The following is a 24,996-nucleotide window of genomic DNA, read 5'->3' on the forward strand; positions in this document are numbered from 1 at the left end:
GACATATGCATACAAAATATCCCTCCCCCTCAAAGCCTCCAAACTGAAGTTTAAAGCAAGCAAAAGGACAATGAGACATAGAACATCAACAAAGCACAATAACCAAACAATCCACAAAAATACCTTTTTTGTTTTGGTTTGGTTTTTTGTTTGTTTGTTCTTTTGTTTTTAAGACAGGGTTTCTCTGTATAGCCTTGGCTGGCCTCAAATTCAGCCTCTGCCTCCCAAGTGTTGGTATTACAAGCATGCACCACCATTTTGATCTTGTGTTGGCCAACTACTCCAGTATGTTCATACATACTGGCCTGTCTCATGAATGACACAGAGTGAGACTCCACCTCATAAGACTTTTCCCAGTAGGTTTTAATTTCAGATGCTTTCTCCATTAGGGTTAGGCTCCCGTGTCCTCTTTCCTACTCAGTGCTAGGATCTGTCTGGCTTGAATTTGTGTAGGTTCAAGATGATGCATAGTCTTTGTGATACCTGACCTATTGTGCCTAAAAGAAGCTGTTTTCTTGGAATCCGTGTCCAAACTTGAATAAAGTTGATGTGAATAAAGATTGCAAGGGACCTATCATTGGGCAAGAAGGGTGCTTCCAGGTCTGGGGGGGCGAGGGGAAGAGAGAACAAAGGAGAAAGAAACATTGTTTTTTGGACAGTTGGATCCAGGGAAGCAGAAAAAATGTAGGAAACCAGAGTCTGTCTGTCTGAGTGGCAGATCCCCAGGATCTACCGGTGAAGGCCCTTGGTCCCATGGATTGCTTTTTTGGTATTTCATGCATTGGGAATCATCCACCACCTCTGGGTGGATGACACATCTTATTGAGGAAATATATCCAAAAGACCTGACCATAGGACATTTTCTTAATTAGTGCTCAATGGGGCGGGCCAAGCACATTTAGGTGGTACAATCCCTACCTCCTCCTACAATCCAAAACTCCTCAAAATGTTTTGTCCTCCTTTGCCAAGCAGATAGATCCCTGACGCTTGAGGTTTGATGAGAACAGCTCATTTATTGGCAAGTGTTTCAATATCTCTAATTCTCTACACATTTTCCAGATACAGGTCTCTGTGTTAGTTCTTATCTACTGTAAGAAGAAACTTATGATTTTAAGAAGGCACTGTTCTTTGGGTACAGCAGTGTGTTACTGTGTGTCATTTTATGGTTATAGTACTCATATTTTCAATTCTAGAGGTTTTATTAAAAACTTTCAATAAATAAAGAAAATAATATGCATATATATATGATACAATAATAATTAAAGAATGAATTTGAGCGAAATGGGGGAACATTGGGAGAGTGAGAAAGGACAGAGGAAGGGGTGGGAATAGAATACTCAGGAATGAAATTCTTATGTAGAAAATAAATTAAAGGAAAACAAGATGTTTCACAGACCAATGAAGGGTGTACAGGGTAATTTTACATAAATTTGATTCAAGCTGAAATTATATGAACTAGGGTATCTTATTGAGGAAATACATCCAAAAGGCCTGGCTATAGGACATTTTTTTAATTAATGGGGAGGGCCAAGCATATTTAGGTGGTACAATCCCTGGGTTAATGGCTCTAGGTTCTAAAAGAAAGCAGGCTACCCCCACCCAGTAGACTTGCCTATCTCCCAGGAGGACTGCTCTAACTAGGGACACAGGTAAGATCCCCACCACAAGACCGACATCAGCTGGGACCTCAGAGAGCACAGCAGACATGGGATCTGTCCCACACTGCCAGAGCCCGATTATCCTTCTGGGTCACAGTAAAGAGGAGTAGACCACAGAAAATAGTCAAACTCAGGGCTGAAATCAACCAATTAAAAACAAAGAGAATAATAAAAAGATCAACAAAACCAAGAGCTGGTTCTTTGAGAAAATCAACAAGACAAATAAACTCTTAGCCAAACTAACTGTTAGGAAGAGGCAGTATCAAAATTAACAGAATCAAAAATGAAAAAGGATATATAACAATAGATACTAAGGGAATTGAGAAACTCATCAGGTTTTATTATATAAGCAAATAAACAACAGAATGTGAAATATATATATATGGAATGGGTCATTCTCTAGTGGATGAGAAACATTTAAGGAAATGTTCAACTTCCTTATTCATCAGAGTAATGCAAGTCAAAATGACCCCGAGATTCTACCTTAAACCAATCAGAATGGCTAAGATCAAAAACTCAAGGGACAGCACATGCTGTAAGAGATGTGGAGAAAGTGGAACACTCTTCCATTACTGGAGGTACTGTAAGCTGGTACAAGCAATCTGGAAATCAATCTGGCAGTTCCTCAGAAAATTGGAAATATTCAACCTGAAGATCAAGCTATACTGCTCCAGGACATACACCCAAAAGATGCTCCATCACATCACAAGGACATGTATTCCACTATGTTCATAATATCCTTACCTGTAATAGCCAGAACCTGAAAATAACACTGAAGAATGGATGCAGAAAATGTAGTTCATTTACACAATATTATTCAGCTATTAAAAACAAAGACATCATGAATTTTGCAAACAAATGGATGGAACTAGAAAATATCCTGAGTTAGGTAACCCAGCCCCAAATGGATATGCCTGGTATGTATTCACTGATAAGTGAATATTAGCAAAAATGTACAGAATAACCATGATACACCTTACAGACCCTAAGAATTTAAATAAGAAGGAAGGTCCAAGTAAGGTTGCTTCAATCCCACTTAGAAGGGGAAACAAAATAATCATGAGAGGCTGAGGAGGGAGCAAGGGAGAGGGAGAGGGTAGGAGGAGGAACAAGGGCAGACAGGGCTGGGTGTGGAGGGAGTTAGGAGAGAAAGAAAGAGAGAGAGAGAGAGAGAGAGAGAGAGAGAGAGAGAGAGAGAGAGAGAGAGAGAGAGAGAGACAGAGTGAGTCAGAGGGCCAGGCAAATGGATGGAAATGTACAGCTGCCCAGGTTGGGGTTGCTTGCGGGTACTGCTAGAAAATCCCAGAGACCTATCATGGGGAAGGCTCCTAGGACTCAATGTGGGTGACCTTAGCTAATATGCTCAACAGTGTGGATATGGAACTTGAAAAGACCACTTCTAGTAGTTAGACAGGACACCCAATGGAGAGATGGGAATCCCAATCCACCTTCAGATTGTTCCTGTCTAAAAGAAATATAGAGAAAGATATGGAGTAGAGACTGAATGAATGGCTGACCAGTGACTGGCCCAACTTGGGATCAATCCCATGGGAAGGCATGAAACCCCGACATACTGTTACTGATGCTGTGTCATGTTTGCAGACAGAAGCCTAGTATGGCTGTTCTCTGACTGAGAAAGATGCAGATACATGCAACCAAGCATTGGTTGGAGTCAGGGAACCCTATGGAAGAGTTAGGGGAAGGACTGAAGGATCTGAAGGGTAGGGAAACCCTATAGGAAGACCAACAGTGTCAACTAACATGGACTCTTGGAGCTCCCAGAGACTGAACCACTAACCAAAGAGCATACATGGGCTGATCCAAAGACCCCAGCACATAGGTATCAGAGGACTGTTGTGTTTGGCCTCAGTTCAGCTGCTCAGCAGACGACTGGCTCCTCTTAGGAAACTGCAGATCTTTGGAGAACACTAGACATCATCTAGGTCCAAAAGCTTCACCCTGGGTGGGCAACTGTGGCAAAACACCAAGGTCTGAGTTTTTTCCACTAAAGGGCAGGTGGGGTGTGGAGCACAGGACTAGGCCTACATAAGCAGACAGAGGCAGTAAGTCTCTGAGACAACAATTACTTCAGAAGAATAAAATTTATATTTAGACAACTCTGTATATAGTTAGGAATGTAAATCATACATGTATTTTGAAACTGAATAATTTATTATATAATAACACTATCACTATACAGAAAGTTGTAAGAAATACACAAAAATTACCATGTAACTGAAAAAAATAAAATTAAGGTACAGAGTGAGGTCCCCATTATTCTGCATCAGAAAGAATAAAAATGGACATTAAAATATTTTTTAAAAAATATTTTTAAAAAATTTGTACTGATACAAATCAGTACGAAAACAGTGTATATGGACTAATATTCAAATTTATATGTAAGAATAGACTTAGACATGAAGATAATAAGAAATAGATGAGTAAAATTGTGTTAATTTTGTGAATTTATCTTTCTGGTATGAATTCTTCACACACATATTTACAGATACAATGACATTCTCAGTTTTCAGTATGTGTTTCTACATAGGAAGGAGAGAGATGGAGAGAGAGAGAGAGAAAGAGAGAGAGAGAGAGAGAGAGAGAGAGAGAGAGAGAGAGAGAGAGAGACTTAAAAATAGACAGAGATAGACAGAGACAAAGATGAGACAGAGAGACACACAGATTGATTCATTATTTAATGTTTTGGATATCTATTACCTAATTCTAAGTCTTAATTTATATCACAACAATACAGCAATGCAGTCATTGGAGTATTGACATGAGAACAGGCAGGGAACATATTATAAATTGACTAAAGAATAATTGCTAATAGGTAATATGTTTATATAGATGAAGACAAGGCTCATCAGATAGCCCTCAATGATCTGGACATTATGCTTTCATTGCCTTATGTAATCTATAATCTGATATTCAGCAGTAACTGGCAAAGATGAAGGGATGCTAGTTGTCTGACTGGATTACAAACATTGCTGACTTCCTTTTTGCTCTAACAATCTCACTTTTTATCTTTTTCACTCAGCAATGTGTCTGTGTTGAGAAAAACCACATGACAAGAAACAGTGAGGTTCTCATTAAGACAGAATGATATTTGATTCTTACCCTACATCTCTCAATAAATTGAATTCAGGCCGTCACAGATGTGAGCTTAGAAGCGAGTCTGTTCAGGCAGGTTTTAACACGATTCCATCCTTAGGCAATGCCTTGATTTTAATATTGTAAGAAACTGAAGCAGTTGTCCAACAAAGGTATGGATAAGTATATTACCAGTTCTCAGCAAAAGGCTGAGAAGATATATGACCCAGTTCATAAGGTAAACTAAAAAGATAGATTGTCTTATGTGTGCCTAATGAGTTCTCACATCCACAGCGGGTGGGGGTGAACCCTGTCTCATGAGAGATAGAGATGCTGCCAATCATAGCTTCTCTGAGTCAAGACAACAATGGATATACCATGTGTAGTAGATAAAGTTCCACATTTATTAAAACAATTACAAGAAATTACAAGCTAACCCCTTTTCCATTTACTCTCAGTCATTTTCTGTAATAATAGCTATGCTCATGGTTCCTAATTGCATAAACAAATTATACCTGCTTTTATGCTTTTGTATTATATATAAATTGATTATACACTCTCTATATTTATTTTCTGTCTAGCTTACTGCATTTAAAATTACATTTAGGAAACATTTCTATAATGATTTATAATAAAAATCATTTATTATCATTGGTGTGCAGTTGTCTATTGTACACACAAAAGATAAATTATTTATTGATTTTTAAGCTTAATGGAACTTTGAGTAGTTTTGTGGATATTTTGTGTGTGTGTGTGTATTTTAAAACAGTAATGATATTATTGAATATGTTATTTGATGAACACTTATGTGCATTCATTTTGATATACTTCTCTGGCAAGAAAATTTTGGGATATATAATTAAATTTAATATTGTTATATTGACATAATATTTAAAGTTCACTAAAGGCCATACTTATTTCTCATTTTTCTAGAGTAACTAAAGACTCATAAATTTTCTCTATAGTTCTTTAGTGGAATAGAATGTGTGTGTGTGTGTGTGTGTGTGTGTGTGTGTGTGTGTGTGTGTGTGTCTGACTGAATTTATCAGGTCAGCATATGATAAAATAGTACCAACAGCTGAAGTACCCCTGAGATGCTGAAAACCAGGCAAATAGTCCACAAGTTGGATGACTCAGCAGTCTAACCTGGTGCTGAAAACCTGGAGAATAACTGGCTCTTAGATCAAAACGGAAGCCGAAAAATACTGGTTCTAATGTCAGCAAAGAAATCAGATTCAGCAACAGGGTAAATCAACTCATGACAAAAGAGAAGTCCAAGGAAACAAAAGACAAATAATCTTCCTTCTGACACTCACTTTCTATCTGGACTGCTATCTGATGTTGCAGCTCATAATCAGCTCCATCTTCCTGAATAAAGGCAGTCTGTAAAGTTCTACAGTTGAGGTTCCCACTCAGGTGAAACTCTGTAATTGTGGCAAATTGACATAAAAATGAAACAACATATTCAAATTACCTAATAATATTTAAAATAAGTATTTTGCTCACAAACATCTACTTAGTCAATATTTTAATGAGTTGGAAGCATATAGGTTGGCATACTTCTTTTAAATATGCACATGACCCCATACACCTGAGTAATTATATTCTGGGCAATTTACTAAAGCCAACGGTAATACTTGTTCATGCAGAAAACATGACACAGGATGTTACTATCACTGCAAACAGGATACAATTATTTGTATCATCATGGATTATGATAAAGGACACACAGCTAATATGGTTCATATAAATGTCAAAAGAATGATGCTGAGGAAAAACCATAGTAATCATCACTGTGTAGTTTTCTGAATGTCACAGTTTTGAAACTGTAGAATTTAGAAATGGAAAATAAATTAATGATCTTGAGTGACTGAGGATTTATAACCAAGTATCTGGTTATAAAAGGACAATGTGATATACTGAGGGGTAAGGGACCTTCCCATCTTAAGTCTACCTCAAAGCCATTGGCCTTATTTGCATGCAGCATTAAAGATTTTTTTTTCTGCTGGAAAACACCTTGCATCTTTGTATTATTCATCAAACTACAGCTTCAAAACAAAAGCATTTAATTATAAAATACACATGATACTGAGTGTTTAGCATGCTGACTATGGGAGAGTAAGTGTTCAAATTCCAAACAAAAAAGAGTGATTGGAACCAATTTGCTATTGCCAGGGAAGAAAAATTAATGTATGTAATTTTCTGATCTATAATTTACCATTTCAAAAATTCAGATAAGAGGAAGGATCTTTAAAATGCATATATTTTAAGGAAGGAACTGGAAGCACTCAGAGGCATAGCTATATTTTATGTGATAAAGAAGAGCAATCCGAAAGCAAACACTCTCTGCCTGGGAAACTCAAGGAAATTTGCTAATTTAGGAGATACTTCTCCCAAAAGATTTACTCTCAGTTATTCTCCCCTTCACTCTCCTCCTACTCTTTGAGAAAGGATATGCATATTTAGGATCTTTTTGAAGATAAATATAGTTGACAGGGAGTTTGGGAGAGCCAGTGCATTCTGGGATTTCAAACTAGTTTGAATGTTTAAGAATATTAAGCTACTTTTATTGTTTATTTTCCATTCACTTAACAAAGAAAAAAGAATTGTACCAGGACTTTATGAGTATATTTTATAAGAGCAAGCAGGCAAAGAAAGTAGGCTTCCTTCTTCCGTGTCTTTAACATAGGTTGCCAGAAGAATGTGTGGCCAAGATTAAAGGTACATCTTCACAACTCAAAATGGATTAAAAGATCTTCCCATTTCAAATGATTTAATTAAGAAAAGAATCCTTCACAGGCTTATCCAGTCATTCCATTTTAGGTAATTTTAGAGGTAGTTAAGTTCAAAACAATGAATATCCATTACAATCATCTATGCATATTAAATTAATTCTTATTTGGACATATTATAAGGTGACACGTGTGTATCAGCACAGTCTTAGTTATATTTCTTTAGCTGTGATAAAACACCATGCTGTACAGAAAATATGGTTTCCTTTGACCATAGAGTTTCATAGACTGTATCTACCACCATCAGCACAAGAAAGCATGGCAGCCAAACACCAGGAATGGTAGCAGTAATGGCTTACATTTGAACGACAACCAGGATACAGTGAGTATCCTGGAAATGGTGAATGAATTTTGAAACCAAAGCCACCCTAGGGTAACATGGCCTTTGAAATCTCAAAACCCATTTCCAACAAGGACATTCTCCCTAAACATATGCAAATAGTGTCACCAAATAGGAACTAAATACTCTGGTATCTGGGAATATTGGTGATATTTTAGTCAAACCTCCACAGTACAATACAGGATGATATCATTGTCTCACAAACACACTCTACAACACTTAAAAAGATATATATATATAGCTTCTTTAGGAATTTCATACAATGTGCTTTGATCATATTCCATGTCCCTTCCCATATCTACCCGTTCCTACCCACTGGAATTTTTTTGTTGTTGTTTTCTTTTTCCATCTAGTCTGATTTGTGCTGCACGTATATTCTGTTTATTATCACTAATCATTTTATTCATTTACATTTCAAATGATATCCTCCTTCCGGGTTTTCCCTCCACAAACCCCTCCATCCCATACCCCTTGCCCCCTCTCTATTGCCTGTATGAGGGTGCTCCTCTACCCACTCACTCACTTACACCTCACTGCTCTAGCATCCCTCTATGCTGGGGCATCAAGCCTCCACAGGTCCAAAGGCCTACCCTCCCACTGATGCCAGAGAAGGTCATCCTGGGTGACTTTAGTGGAAATATCCAACAACGAGGAGAGAGAACCTTTAGAGATCACCTCTAGTAGACAGGCACAGCCCACAGATGAAGGATGGAGCCACCCAGGCATCTCACAATTTTTAAACCAGAATTGTTCTTGTCCAAAGGAAAGACCGGGACAAAAATGGAACAGAAACTGATGGAAAGGCCATCCAAAGACTACACAACCTAGGGATCCATCCCATCTTCAGACACCAAACCCCTACACTATTGCTGAGGGGTTCTACCAGCCCCTTACTAACACAAATGCAGATACTCACCACCAACCATTGGACTGAGCCCAGGGAACCCAATAAAAGAGCTAGGGGAAAGATTGTAGGAGCTGAAGGGGATTGCAACTACATAAGAAGAACAGTATCAGCTAATGGGACTCCTCAGAACTCCCAGAGTCTAAACCACCAACCAAAGAATATGCATAAAGAGATACATGGCTTCAGATATATATATTATTGAGTGTGTGGCCTTCCAATAGAATATGACTGACTTTCAAGGGGCAACATTTTTAAGAAATAGTGATTTTTCCTCTCCTAGGAGAAATTAAGTGCTATGGAGGCATTTCATGTTCTCCTCCACTATCAATGCAGGAATTTGGTGTGACTTGAATGTCTGGGTATGTAGACACATACATTCACACACACACACATGCACGCGCACACACACACATAGAGACAAAGACAGATATCATAAACAAATAAATACATAAGGAAATAAGACCCAGTAACTAATGCTACTTTATTTGACATTAAATTCAATGGGGTCATTTTCTCAGTTAGTGGTAAAAGGGGATAGAGAAACTTCAAAGTCTAATAACAAAGGAAATAGAAACAATCATTGTAGAAAGCACACATTTCAATAATTGATGAGCCCAATCTATGAGTGCCTCCAGACACAAACACATACACATACTCATATATACATATATATGAATATATATATGTATGTACATATATGTATATATATGCTATATATGTATTTATAAGCATATGAAGGTTATATAATTATATATCCTTTAATCTCTGCATAGGAAGATAACTAATATCCCAACAATACAAATTGTCCTAATTTTGCCCATTTCAAAAATAAAGTTAAAGACTAATAGGTTAGTATTTTACAGTTTACCCAAATTAGAGTCACCTGGGAATAGTCACCATCAACAGAGGGATTGTTTCATCAGATTTCCCTGCAGGCATGCCTGTAGGACTTTTTCATGATTAACATTTGATATCAGAGATATGGCTCTGGGCAGGAGCTCCTGGCTTCTATAGGAGAGTAAGCTGCTTAAACCACGTAAAGTCACCCTGTAATCAGCATTCCTCTATGGTCTCTGCTTTAGTTCCTGCCTCCAGGTTCCTCAGATCTGGCTATGGCTTCCCTTAATAAACTGCTGTACCCTATGAGCCAAATGACCTCTTTTCTCCCCAGAAATCTGTTGTTCATGTTTGATGTAGTAGCAGAAAACAAATCAGACAAATCATATTATTGAAACTTCAAACAGTATTTTTTGAGAATTCTGAATGTCATTTGGAAATGCTTTATATTAGTCACAGAGAAGGATTATATATTACTGGTCTAATTAGTAGTTCATCTGTTTCTGTTAGAGACCTTTATCACTGTGTGCTTTGTAAATGAACTTTGAGGGGAGTTAAGCTTCAATGTATTTGACGCTTCTACAAAACTGTGCTTTCGCTGGTTTTTACAGAATACTTCCATATAGCCCTTTATCAGTGAGCACAAAAATCAGTTTGAAGAGGATTCATGTCTGCACCAAAGTCCAAGGCAGGCCTCAAAACTGCAGGCATAGAAGATTCAAATATATATACTTTTAGAAAGCCTTAAATGTATACTAAATACTTATCTAACAATTTTGTGTTCAACAGTATAAAATGTCATTTTGAGAGCACCAACTGAATTGGAAGCCAGCAGGAAGAAAAAATATACAATAGGATCCGTGAAAAGCCCTCTTAGCATTCACAGCAGGGTCAGGGGCTCAGCAGTTAGGATTCGCAATGAAGCTAGGCAGATAGCAGGTAAGACTTAAACAAAGGATTAACTGTGGTTCCAAAGGATAAATCAAAAGTAATTGACTTAATAGTATCCCAGTCTTTGCTCCCTCTCCAGACAAAATGGAAACTAATCAGCTTATAAGAATTAGGCCTTATTCCTAAATCAATGAGAGCAGACCTATTTCTTTCATGAAACAGCATTAAAGATTTGCATCAATTCTGAGGCATCTCTGCCTAGGCCTGAGTTTGGGATAGAAAATAGAGGCTGAGAAGCATAATCGAGAGGAAGCTTGGCTATCAACACAGACCAATGTAGCCAACCTAATCCATGCTTGAAATGTACTGATACCATGACACAAATCAATAGCATAATATTAACACTTGTATTTCATCTTAACAGAAGACAGATTAAGAATATTTGGGATGGAATATTTTTCACTCATTTATTTATATTAGCTTACAAAAGAACCAATGAAGTATGATTTTCATTACAAATATACACACAAACAGCTATTTTAAAGAATTTAAAATATAATTATAGTCCATTATATGAAGTCACAGTAAGAAATATAGAGTTATGTATACAATGCACATAAATGTGAGTATGCTGGGCATAAACATCTGTTTGAGATCCACAAGAGAAGAATGGAAAGGAACTGAGAAATATGTATTGCAAGTGTCTGTGTTTTGAAGTGCATATTATTTTCATAAACGAAAAATAAACAATTTTTTTAAAAAAGCAAAGGAAAGAAGCACGCACACTTAATTATTATGTTTACGAGTTTTATCTATTTTTTAGAGTAGATATATATGGGCAAGCTATTTTAAAACTTGGCCAGATAAGTTTAGTCAAAATAGAATGGAAGTCTATATTGTTTTGAGATATTATTAGAAGAGAGGAGAAACTGTTTTGACATTTAGGCAAATTAATAAAATTATAGAGAAAATTGGTTACACACTTAAGCTCGTAGAACATTAAATATATTTTTAATTTCATGAAAACATACTTTTCTGGAAGACCCTGTGAACCAAAAGTAAGCAATATCAAATATGTATCATATCATATGAATATGCATAAAAAGCACATATCCAATGCATATTAAGTCAATATAAATAACAGTGTTATAATGTCATAAAATGTCTTGGCAAAATAAAACAATGTTCAAGAAATGAGTAATGTATTTAAGATAGAGTGGATAAAATATAGATTATATGACATACAAATCTAGCAGTAGTCACTGGAAACACATGTTTTTGGTATTTTATGAACTTTTTAACATTTTTCCAGCTCACAGATCCTTGTATAATCCTTTAAGCTTCTATAAAGTCAAGAGTAATATTTCCCAGTGTGTTTCTGATTTTAGTAATTGTGTTACTCCTTTTTTATTCCCTTTTTTCTCTGTTACTCTAAGAAAATTTGTCAATTTGATTGATGTTTTCATGGGAACAATTCTTAGTTTTGCTGATTTTTCTCTTCTCTATTTTATATTTTTCATTAATCTCATAATAACGCTTATATTTTCATTTCTTCTGTCCTATTTCATTTTTTTCACGAGCCCCAAATGCTGAACTTTTGGTTCACAAGTACATTCTTTTCTTTGAATATGGGAGATTATATGATTATCTCCCATATTCATCTCACTCATTTTGATATACTATCACTTCATTTCATTAATCTCATGAATACTCAAATTTTCTTATTGAATCATCTCATATTTGATTAACGAATAATTAATTTCTACATATATGATAAAGCTTTCTATAAAAAATTTCTTAAATCTATTGAGCTTGGCTTTGTGGCATAGCGTGAGGACTATAGAAAGTGCCACATAGACTTGCCTTCATCAGCTGTGATAGTATCTTGTGTCCTGTAGAATTCTACTAAGTATGAGTTATGCTAGTGGCTGGGTTTGCTATAGCAAAGTACTCTAAACTGGTTGACTATATCACAGTCTGGGGCCTAGAAGTCCAAGAGTCCTCAAGGTCACACTGCTAAATTCTCCAGAAACTCCTTAGGAGAAAAATAGTTTCCTCTCTCTCTCTCTCTCTCTCTCTCTCTCTCTCTCTCTCTCTCTCTCCTCTTACTCTCTAATTAATCATTTTATCATTTTATTCATTGACATTTCAAAAGATATTCCCCTTCCAGGTTTCCCCTCCACAAACACACTTCCCATCCCCTCTTCCCCCTCCCCTTTGCCTCTATGAGGTTGGTCCCCCACTCATCCACCCACTCCTGCCTCACCACTATAGCATCCCCCTATGCTGGGTCATCAAGCCTCCACAGGACCAAAAGCCTCCCCTCCCATTGATGCCAGATAAGACCATCCTCAGCTACCCTAGGAACTCTGGGTTGTCTGGTTGGTTGATTTTGTCATTCATCCTAAGGTGTTAAAAACCCCTTCAGCTCTTTCAGTCCTTGCCCAAACTTCTATTTTGGGGTCTCCATGCTCAGTTCGATGTTTGGCTGTGCACATTCACACATCTGTAATGGTCAGGGTCTAGGAGAGCCTCTCAGAGGAAAGCTATATCAAGTTCCTATCAGCAAGTGCTTCTTTTCTTTTTCTTCTTCTTCTTCTTCTTCTTCTTCTTCTTCTTCTTCTTCTTCTTCTTCTTCTTCTTCTTCTTCTTCTTCTTCTTCTTCTTCTTCTTCTTCCTTCTTCCTTCTTCTTTCTTTTTTCTGGTTTTAGAATTGGCATTTAATACATATCAGCAGAGTCTCAGCTCATGAGAGTTTCTTTATTTTTAATAAATATATTCTTTATTTACATTTCAAATGTTATCCTCTTTCCTGGTTTCCCCCCTGAAAATTCCCTAATTCATATTCCTTCCCCCTGTCCCCCAATCAACCCACTCCCACTTGCCTGTCCTGGCATTCCCCTACACTGTGACATCAAGCCTTCTGAGGGCCAAGGGCATGTCCTTGCTTTGATGTCCAACAGGGCCATCCTCTGCTGCATATGTGTCTGGAGCCATGGGTAACTCCATGTGTACTGTGATGGTTTGGTCCCTGGGAGCTCCCTTCTCTTAACTTGTATTAACTTGTATCCTTATCATACGGCCACGTACGCTACTTATGCATTTTCTGGAGTTGCTACATGGCATGCTATCTTTTAATACCTGTCTTCTCACAAATTTTATGCTTACATTATAATACTCCTTACACGACTGGTTACAACAGAGTAGGATTCACCTTAATGATGTCATTTAACTAGACTAGTTCTGTGAAGATGCTTTACTTGTGATCACTTTATAGACTCTGGGGAATAAGTTCATAAGGAATTATTTTAGGTAGACAAAATTCTTTTTTTTTCTTTTTTTATTGATATATTTTTTATTTACATTTCAAATGATTTCCCATTTTCTGGGTCCCCACTCCCTGCAAGTCCCATAAGCCCTCTTCCCTCCACCTGTTCCTCCGTATACCCCTTCTCACTTCCCTGTTCTGGAATTCCCCTATACTCTTGCACTGAGTCTTTCCATAACCAGGGGATTGTTTTTGGACATCATTTAATTTGTGAATTATGTCTTGGGTATTCAAAGTTTCTAGGCTAAAATCCACTTATCAGTGAGTGGATACCATGATTGATCTTTTGAGACTGGGTTACCTCATTTAGTATGATGTTCTCCAGCTCCATCCATTTGTCTAAGAATTTCATGAATTCATTGTTTCTAATGGCTGAATAGTATTCCATTGTGTAAATATACCACATTTTTGTATCCATTCCTCCGTTGAAGGACACCTAGGTTCTTTCCAGCTTCTGGCTACTACAAATAGGGCTGCTATGAACATAGTGGAGCATGTATCTTTATTGCATGCTGAAGAATCCTCTGGATATATGCCCAGGAGTGGTATAACAGGGTCCTCAGGAAGTGTCATGCCCAGTTTTCTGAGGAACCGCCAGACTGATTTCCAAAGTGCTTGTACCATCTTGCAATCCCACCAGGAGTGGAGGAGTGTTCCTCTTTCTGCACATCCTTGCCAACACCTGCTGTCTCCTGAGTTTTTGACCTTAGCCATTCTGTCTGGTGTAAGGTGAAATCTCAGGGTTGTTTTGATTTGCATTTCCCTAATGATTAATGATGTTGAACATTTCAGCTCTCCGAAGATCTTCATGTAAAAATTCTTTGTTTAGCTCTGTACCCCACTTTTTAATGGGGTTATTTGGTTCTCTGGGTTCTACTTTCTTGAGTTCTTTATATATATTAGATATTAGCCCTATGTCAGATTTAGGGTTGGTGAAGATCCTTTCCCAATCTGTTGTTGATGTTTTGTCCTTTTGACAGTGTCCTTTGCCTTACAGAAATTTGGAGTTTTATGAGGTCCCATTTGTCAATTCTTGATCTTAGAGCATAAGCTATTGGTATTCTATTCAGGAACGTTTCCCCTGTGCCCATGTCCTACAGGGTCTTCCACAGTTTCTTTTCGATTAGTTTCAGTGTGTCACGTTTTATGTGGAGGTCCTTGATCCATTTGGAATTGAGCTTAGTACAAGGAGATGAGAATGGATCAATTCGCATTCTTCTGCATGCTGACCTCCAATTGAACCAGCACCATTTGTTGAAAAGACTGTCTTTTTTCCACAGGATGCTTTCAGCTCCTTTGTCGAAGATCAAGTGACCATAGGTGTGTTGGTTCATTTCTGGGTCTTCAATCCTATTCCATTGATCCGCTTGCCTGATATTGTACCAATACCATGCAGTTTTTATCACTATTGCTCTGTAGTAGAGTTTAAAGTCTGGGATACTGAATCCCCCTGAAGTTCTTTTACTGTTGAGAATAGTTTTAGCTATCCTGGGTTTTTTGTTATTCCAGATGAATTTGAGAATTGCACTTTCTAGCTCTATGAAGAACTGGGTTGGGATTTTTATGGGGGATAGCATTGAATCTGTAGACTGCCTTTGGCAAGATGGCCATTTTAACTATATTAATCCTGCCAATCCATGAGCACGGAAGATTTTTCCATTTTCTGAGATCTTCTTCGATTTCCTTCTTCAGAGATCTGAAGCTCTTGTCATATAGGTCTTTCACTTGTTTGGTTAGAGTCACCCCAAGATACTTTATGCTGTTTGTAGCTATTGTGAAGGGAGTCATTTCCCTAATTTCTTTCTCAGTCTGCTTATCCTTTGAATATATAAAGGCTACTGATTTGCTTGCATTGATTTTGTAGTCAGCCACTTTGCTGAAGTTGTTTATCAGCTGTAGGAGTTCTCTAGTAGAGTTCTTAGGGTCACTTAAGTATACTATCATATCATCTGCAAATAGTGATAGTTTGACTTCTTCCTTTCCAATTTGTATCCCTTTGACTTCCTTGTGTGGTCTAATTGCTCTAGCTAGGACTTCAAGAACTATATTGAAAAGATATGGAGAGAGGGGGCAGCCTTGTCTATTTCCTGATTTTACTGGGATTGCTTCTAGCTTCTCTCCATTTAGTTTGATGTTGGCAACTGGTTTGCTGTCTATTGCTTTAGATATGGGCCTTGAATTCCTGTCCTTTCCAAAATTTTTAGCATGAAAGGATGCTGAATTTTGTCAAATGCTTTTTCAGCATCTAATGAGATGATCATGTGGTTTTTTTTTTCTTTGAGTTTGTTTATGTAGTGGATAGCATTTATGTATTTCCTTATATTGAACCCTCCCTGCATCCCTGTGATGAAGTCTACTTGATCATGGTGGATGATCGTTTTGATGTGTTCTTAGATTCAATGGGCAAGAATTTTATTTAGTATTTTTGCATCGATATTCATAAGGGAAATTGGCCTGAAATTCTCTTTCTTAGTTGGATCTTCGTGTGGTTTTGGTATCAGCGTAATAGTGGCTTCGAAGAAGGAGTTGGATAGTGTTCCTTCTGTTTCTATTTGGTGGAATACTTTGAAGAGTATTGGTGTTAAGTCTTCTTTGAAGGTCTGATAGAATTCTGCACTGAAACCATCTGGACCTGTGCTTTTTTTGGCCGGAAGCCTTTCTATGACCCCTTCTATTTCTTTAGGGGTTATGGGTCTGTTTAGATGATCTATTTGATCCAGCTTTAATTTTGGTAATTGGTATCTGTCTAAGAAAATGTCCATTTCCTCCAGATTCTCCGGTTGTGTTGAGTACAGGTTTTTGTAGTAGGATCTGATGATTTTTTGAATTTCCTCGGTTTCTGTTGTAATATCTCCATTTTCATTTCTAATTTTGTTAATTTGGATACTTTCTCTGTGCCCTTTGGTTAGTCTGGTGAAGGATTTATCTATCTTGTTGATTTTTTCAAAGAACCAGCTTTTGGTTTTGTTGATTCTTTGTATGGTTCTCTTGCTTTCTACTTGATTGATTTCAGCCCTGAGTTTGATGATTTCTTGTCTTCTTCTCCTCCTGGGTGAATTAGCTTCTTCTTGTTCCAGGGCTTTCAGTTGTTCTGTTAATCTTCTAGTGTATGTTGTCTTGAATTTCTTTTTATAGGCACTCAAAGCTATGAGTTTTCCTCTTAGCACTGCTTTCATTTTGTCCCATAGATTTGTATATGTTGTGCCTTCATTTTCATTAAATTCTAAGAAATCTTTGACTTCTTTCTTCATTTCTTCCTTGACAAAGGTATCATTTAGTAGAGTATTGTTCAGTTTCCATGTGTATGTGGGCTTTCTGTTGTTTTTACTGTTATTAAAGACCACTTTTACTCCATAGTGATCTGATAGGAGGCATGGGATTATTTCAATCTTCTTATATTTGTTGAGGTCTGTCTTGTGACAAACTATATGATCTATTTTGGAGAAGGTACCATGAGGTGCTGAGAAAAAGGTATATTCTTTTGCTTTGGGATGAAAAGTTATATATATATATATTATATATATATATATTAATATATATATATTAACTCCAATTGGTTCAAAGCTTCAATTAGTTTCACTGTCTCGCTGTTTAGTTTCTGTTTTCCTGATCGGTCCATTGGTGAGAGTGGAGTGTTGAAGTCACCCACAATTACTGTGTTAGGTGCAAAGTGTACTTTGAGCTTTAGTAAAGTTTCTTTTATGAATGAGGGCGCCCTTGTATTTGGGGCATAGTTGTTCAGGATTGAGAGTTCTTCTTGTTGGATTTTTTTCTTTGACCAGCAAGTAGTGACCTTCCATGTCTCTTTTGATGACATTAGGTTGAAATTCAATTTTATCTAAAATTTGCATGGCAACTCCGGCTTGTTTCCTGGGACCATTTGCTTGTAGAATTGTCTTCCAGCCTTTTACTCTAAGGTAGTTTTTGTCTTTGACACTGAGGTGTGTTTCCTGTATGCAGCAAAATGTAGGGTCCTGGTTATGTAACCAGTTTGTTAGTCTATGTCTTTTTATTGGAGAATTGAGTCCATTGATGTTAAGAGATATCAAGGAGTAGTGGTTATTGCTTCCTATCATTTTTTATTTTAATTTTATACTTGTGGGGTTATCTTCTTTGGGTTTGATGAAAGATGCTTAATATCCCGCTTTTTCCAGGGTATATTTTCCCTCGTAGTAATGGCGTTTTCCCCCTGTTATCCTTTGTAGGGCTGGGTTTTAGAAAGATATTGTGTAAATTTGGTTTTGTCATGGAATATCTTGATTTCTCCATCTATAGTAATTGAGAGTTTCGTTGGGTATAGTAGTCTCGGCTGGCATTTGTGTTCTCTTAGAGTCTGCATGAGCTCTGCCCAGGATCTTCTAGCTTTCATGGTCTCTGGTGAGAAATCTGGTGTAATTCTGATAGGTCTTCCTTTATATGTTACTTGCCCTTTTTCTCTTACTGCCCTAAGTATTCTTTCTTTGTTTAGTACATTTGGAGTTTTGATTATTATGTGACATGAAGTATTTCTGTTTTGGTCGAGTCTGTTTGGTGTTCTGTATGCTTCTTGTATATTCATGGGCATCTCTCTCTTTAGGTTAGGGAGGTTTTCTTCCATAATTTTCTTGAAGATATTTGCTGGCCCTTTAAGTTGTAAATCTTCACTCTCATCAATGCCTATAATCCTCAGATTTGGCTTTCTCATTGTGTCCTGGATTTCCTGGATATTTTGGGTTACACGCTTTTTGCATTTTGCATTTTCTTTAACTGTTGAGTCCATGGTTTCTATGGTATCTTCAGCATCTGAGATTCTTTCTTCTATCTCTTGTATTGTTGATATTTGCGTCTATGATCCCTGATTTCTTCCCAAGATTTTCTATCTCCAAAGTTGTCTCCTTTTGTGCTTTCTTAGTTGTTTCTACTTCTCTTTTAGATCCTGGATGTTTTTGCTCAGTTCTGTCATTTGCTTGTTTGTGTTTTCCTCTAATTCTTTAAGAGATTTTTGTGTTTCGCTTTCATGACTTCTGCCTGTTGATCAAAGTTCTCCTGTATTTTATTTTTTATCTAGAATAGTATGTTTTTGAAATAGAAAACAAAACAAAAATACGTCAAAAGAAATATCAAAAAGGAAAAAAAGAACAAAAGCAACTTGTGGAATGTAAGAGACTGGCATATTTTGTTAATTATTTTATCCATTGTACTTAACTCAATATGTAGAACAAAATTTATGTCCAGTATTCTATATTTAATAAAAGGAACAAAGCATCTTGAATACTTTATTCAACCAAAATAACTGAGCTCTGGAGAGTATCTGATATGCTTTGGCCAGAATACAGTTTGTCCCTTAATCAGTATCTGTCTCTGCCCTGCTGTTCTAAAGAACTCCTCTTTGTTCTATATAAACACTATTCTATAACAGAATGAGGTCTGTAATTGTAAAGATTTTTTTCAATTCAGTAGACCTAACAGAGTAAATTAACCAATCTCACCTTCAATTTTCACAAACTATCAAGCTGTTAGTTCACTGTTAAATTGTACATGTTGGTAAAATTCAAATTTAGTTTAAACTTTGCATATACCACTCTCTTGTAACCAACTGCCATCAAATTGTACATGAGTGATATAAAGCAAAGTATATTGAAATTGATTTTGTCTTTATGCTTCATTATGTTATATTCAAGGTAAATGAACAATTCTGGTCAATCCATTAGAGTTGCTCTATGGGATAACAATTTAAATGATTTTATCAACTAATAATCTGAAACAGTGAATCCTGGCTACTCCAATGTATTCTAAAATAGCTTATTTGGAGTACAGGTCTAATTTTGTTTAACCTCTCATAATATAGTCTCCAAGCCAGGTCAAAATGACCTTGAAAACATTATTGGGAAAAAGTATCATCAGACTTTTAAAATGCTAAAAAAAATGCTCAAATTGACCATGTAGGTTTTTAGACGTAACATTAAATTGTGTTGTTATAATAGTAATAGCACAAGAAATAGTGCTGCTTTTATGTTTTTTTTTTAAGATTGATAAGTGGCCATGATTTTATGTTCATTTTAGAATTAATTATAGCTCTAGGAGGAATTTTATGAAGTCAATTCAAAACTTTATTTTGCTAGCTGAAACATGATATACATCATGAACTCATTTCGAAGCACAGTTTAAGGAAGGAAAACCTACAGTCTTAATACAGTTTTATTACATGTAAGCAATCATAATAGAAGTTTTTGTGTGCGTGTATAAATGCTTAAAGCTATGTTTTATATATTACAAGAAAAATATTGTGCTATCATATTTACATGCATATTTGATTTAAACAGTCTTTCCTTGACATTTATGCATAGTAAAATGATCACAACAATTCTATACTCTTTTTTCCAAAGGGTAAATTATCTTCTTGTAGTCCAAATGTAACAAATATGATAACTATATCATTCTATTAGTGTTATATATGAAATATTATTAAATATAATCAAATTATTTTGCATAAGTGCCTTATAGGTTACTTGATTTAATAATGTTATAAGAAATGTGAATTACATATTGATGTTATAAGAATAATGAATAGAATTTCATTTTATCTCTTTCATATTCATTATTTTCTAACCCTTTCTAACTACTGTTCTTATCTGATTATTTACTATTTGCTTTATAATATATATTTTCATTTAACACCAAAGTAATAAGGCATAGATAAGAACCATATTGAATGCACTTTCAGATTTAATAAAATAAGTAAAATTTAAAAACCAGTGAAAATGAGATTTTCTTAAAGTAATGAATTTTTCCTTTGCATTTTTGTATTTTATCATACAATTGAGTACTTTTGTTTATAAACTATGAATGTGCATGTATGTGTGGATGTCTATATATAGAATTGAGCATGTGAGTTTCTATGTGTGGGAATGAATGTCTATGTATATAGATGTGCATCTGCCTCTGTGTTATAATGAATGTGTATATTTGTATGAGTATCTTTGTGTAGGTATGAATGAATGTGTATGAGTGTTTCTATGTAGGCTGATTGTGTGTGTGTGTGTGTGTGTGTGTGTGTGAGTATATACGTATAGGAATAAATATGCATGTGTCCTTGTGAGTTAATATGTATGTTTAGTAATAGCAATACATTTGCATGTCAGTCTCAGCAATTGTGTGTGTGTGTGTGTGTGTGTGTGTGTGTGTGTGTGTGTGTGTGTGTGAAAGAGAGAGAGAGAGGAAGGGAGGGAGGGAGGTAGGGAGAGTCGATATGTGTACATGAGTTCCTGTTTGTGGGATTGAATATGCATGTATGTGAGAATCTGCACAAGAATATGCTTCACTTTATTAGATTTTGCATAATGTACATTGGATAATTAAAGTAAGTCAAATGTAATGAATTTAATAAGTGATCAGAAAAAACTTCAGTCATAGTTTTAAAATACTTAATAGGCCTCACCAAGTGAAAATATTTTTGTGTTTTATTTTCCTACTTAAAAAGGCCCAATGGAAACTTACAAGAAACTGATAAGATTGTTTCATCTATTAGTCTGTTAGTCTATTAAAAGCCTTGATATTTGTATGTGCTATGAGATATATTTTATATTATTACACAAACACAAATGGAATACAATTTTCTTCACTGATGTCTATAAATCATACCACTTCTTGTGGATAATATTATTTATCAACTTGGTGGGAACAAGAAACACCTAGGTGGTAAATCTTTGGACATGTTTGTGAGAAAGTGTCTTGATCACATTAGCAGAGGTGGGAACACTTCCCATTGTTGCTGAGGACATTTGCTTGCTTATTGTATACATCTCCTTCCAACTGGCATTGGAATTTGAGCAAATATTTCAGAAAGAGACCTACAACGTTCCTTTGCTTAAATCTTGGACTGAATGCACAGGAGAAAGGTAGCTAGCTGGGCATAAGCATTCATCTCTGTTTTTTTCCTCAATGTGTAAATTATATGGCCATCTCAAACTCCAGCCACCATGTCTTGCTGCTGTGTTAGCCATACACCCTCAGATTGTGATTCAAACTAAATCTTTCCTTCTTAAGTTGCCTTTGTCCGGTGAAATATATTTCAATAAAAGTAATGATCCACTACACCACCGAACTTAATAACTATAATAAGTAGCATTGAAAATTCAAGTTAGTAGTATCAGCATGAAGGAATACTATGGAAACAAAGAATATAATGTTCATAACTCATTCATTTAATACATCATTTTTATTCAGTTATTTACATTTAAATTGTTATACAACTTCTCAGTTTCCTCTCTGCAACCCCAATATCCCAGCCCCCACACCTTTCTTCTATGAGGGTGCTCCCCTACCCACTCACATACTTACTGCCCTAGCATTCCTCTAAACTGGGACATCAAGCCTCAACAGGACCAAGAGCCTCTCCTCCCATTGATGCCAGACAAGGCAATCCTCTGCTACATATGCAGCTGGAGCCATGGGTCCCTCTATGTGTATTCTTTGGTTGGTGGTTTAGTCCCTTGGAGCTCTGGGGGTCTGTTTGTTTGATATTGTTCTTCCTATGGAGTTACCAACCAACCCCTTTAGCTCCTTCAGTCCTTCCCCTAACTCCTCTATTGGTGTCCCTGTCCTCAGTTTGATGGTTGGCTGTGAGGATCCAGATCTGTATTGGTCAGGTGCTGGCAGAGCCTCTCAGGGGACAGCTATTCCAAGCCTCTGTCAGCAAGTGCTCCTTGGTATCAGCAGTAGTGTCTGGGTTTGGTATCTGCAGACGGGATGGATCCCTAGGTGGGGCGGTCTCTGGAAGGCCTTGTCTTCAGTCTCTGCTCCTCTCTTTGCCCATGCATTTCCTTTAGACAGGAGCAATGACTAACCACTGGATATGGTCTCTACAAGAACTCTCTCCCCTTTATTGGGTATTTTGGCTAATGTAATCCACCATGGGTCCTGAGAACCTCTTGCTTCCCTGGTATCTGGGACTTTCTAGTGGCTACCCCTAGTTCCCCATGCTCCACTGCTACACATCTCTGATTAATTTCCTGTCCCTCTGTGCTTCTCTCTGTCTCTTCCAACACCTGATCCTGCCTCTTTTTTTCTCCTCCTCTTCTGTCCCTCCCACATTCCTCCCTCCCTCCCACCCTCCCTTCCAGGTTCCTCCATTGCTCCCTCTACCTCCTGTGATTATTTTGTTCCCTTGCTCTTTCTTCTTCTTAAGCTTCATATGGTCAATGAGCTGTATTGTGGGTATTCAGAGCTTTTTGCCTGATATCCACTTACCAGTGAGTACATGCTATGTGTGTTCTTTTGGGTCTGGGTTGCCACACCCAGGATGATATTTTGTAGTTCCATCCATTTGCTTGCGAATTTCATGAAGTCATTGTTTTTCATAACTGAGTAGTACTCCATTGTTTAAATGTTTCTGTATTCATTCCTCTGTTAAGAGACTTCTGGATTGTACCCAACTTCTGTCTATTATAAATAAAGTTGCTATGAACATAGTGGGGCATGTGTACTTGTTATATGTTGGAGCATCTTTTGGATATATGCCCAGGAAAGTATAGCTGGGTCCTCAGGTAGAACTATTTCTAATTTTTCTAGAGCATTTGAAATTTATTTCTATTTCATGTATTTTACTGTTTAACACCTTTTGGGGGGGGGTCAGTACACTATTTTGTTTACATATAGCAAGATTTCTTATGAAGAAAATGAAACCTTTTAAACTTTTTATTATGTCTAGGAATTGAGATAAATGTTAATTAAAATACATTGTTGTCTTAAATTCCAGAAAATACAAATTTATCTTAAAATTTAGGTATTTATGCATGTACATATCTACAAAAAGACAAATAGTATGCTACATATCATATCAGCATATCAAATTTGTGCACCATTATGTTTTGGCATATGTAACTCTGCCTCTGTTTTAGACATGTTGTAGATAATTTTTGCCTTTACCTTATGGGTTAGTGTTATGAGGACTGAATCCAAGGCCTCACTAACACTAATCAAGCCCTAAAGTGAATTAATATCTCCTATTCTCTTTGCACTTTATTTTGAAGCAGGGTCCAGCTAAAATGCCTAGACTTATCTCAAATTTAAATTCTCTTGCCATAGTTTCTGAAGTTTGTATGCAATCAAAAGTAAGATATTAGTGCCTATATCTGCCATAATAAAATAAACTATACTGTAGAACAAAAAATCAAAGTCTTTAAAATGAAGATGTGTTTAATATTCAAGAATTAGAAAATAGATATTAACTAATCACTTGCTATCAAGTGTGATGGCTTGAATATAATCCATGAAAACTACATCATGCCCCCAGCTAAGGAACTAAATCATTAAATTTAATAAAAAAAAAGACATGACTGGGAGGTCAATATATATATATATATATATATATATATATATATATATATATGTTTATATACACATATATGTATATTACACATAAATACATACACACACACATATAGGTGAAGGTGAGTAAGTATGTGTGATAGAAGTAGCTTAAACAAGAAGGCTTTTTTGGTTCATAATGCATGAAGACAGAAAGCTAAGCAGTAGAATCAATGAGAAATCTGGTTACAAAGCATCCAGTCAGGAATTAGAGATGTTAATGCTCACCTTCTGTATCCCTTCCTTCAGTCCAGGACTCAGTCCATAGAACTGTGCCCTCCATAGTTAGTGTAGGTCATCCTACCTTAGTTAACTCACTGAAGAAACTTCCTGACAAATATGCCCAGAAGTGTGTCACCTTGGCTTTTCTGGATCATGATTAGTATGCAATGCTAGCCATTTCTACTTGCACAGAAAGAACAGAAATGTTCACATAAGTAGAAAATTTGATCTCTAACACAGGAAAGGAGGAATACAATGCTCAATCTCTGTTCATTCTGAATACTCATTACTATTAACTGATGTTAGTTTTCATTTTCTAAATAGCATTAGTGAAAATGGGATAGAATATTAATCTTGGTTGGTTAGAAAAAATTTGGCTCATTGAACCTGGAAAGATATTCCTCAGTATAAATACAGAAGGCAGTATCTTTCTCCTATATTATTGGTTTCAAATGCTTGTTCTTTTAGAATCCTGAAATGAATTAATGCCTTAAATTTGTTGAATGTGTTGTCTACTAAATATAAGCTGTTTCCTATAGTCTATCAGTAACCCCTGAGAAACATGCTGATATTTAGTAAAA

Source organism: Apodemus sylvaticus, chromosome 5, assembly GCF_947179515.1.
Source record: "Apodemus sylvaticus chromosome 5, mApoSyl1.1, whole genome shotgun sequence".
NCBI lineage: Eukaryota > Metazoa > Chordata > Mammalia > Rodentia > Muridae > Apodemus > Apodemus sylvaticus.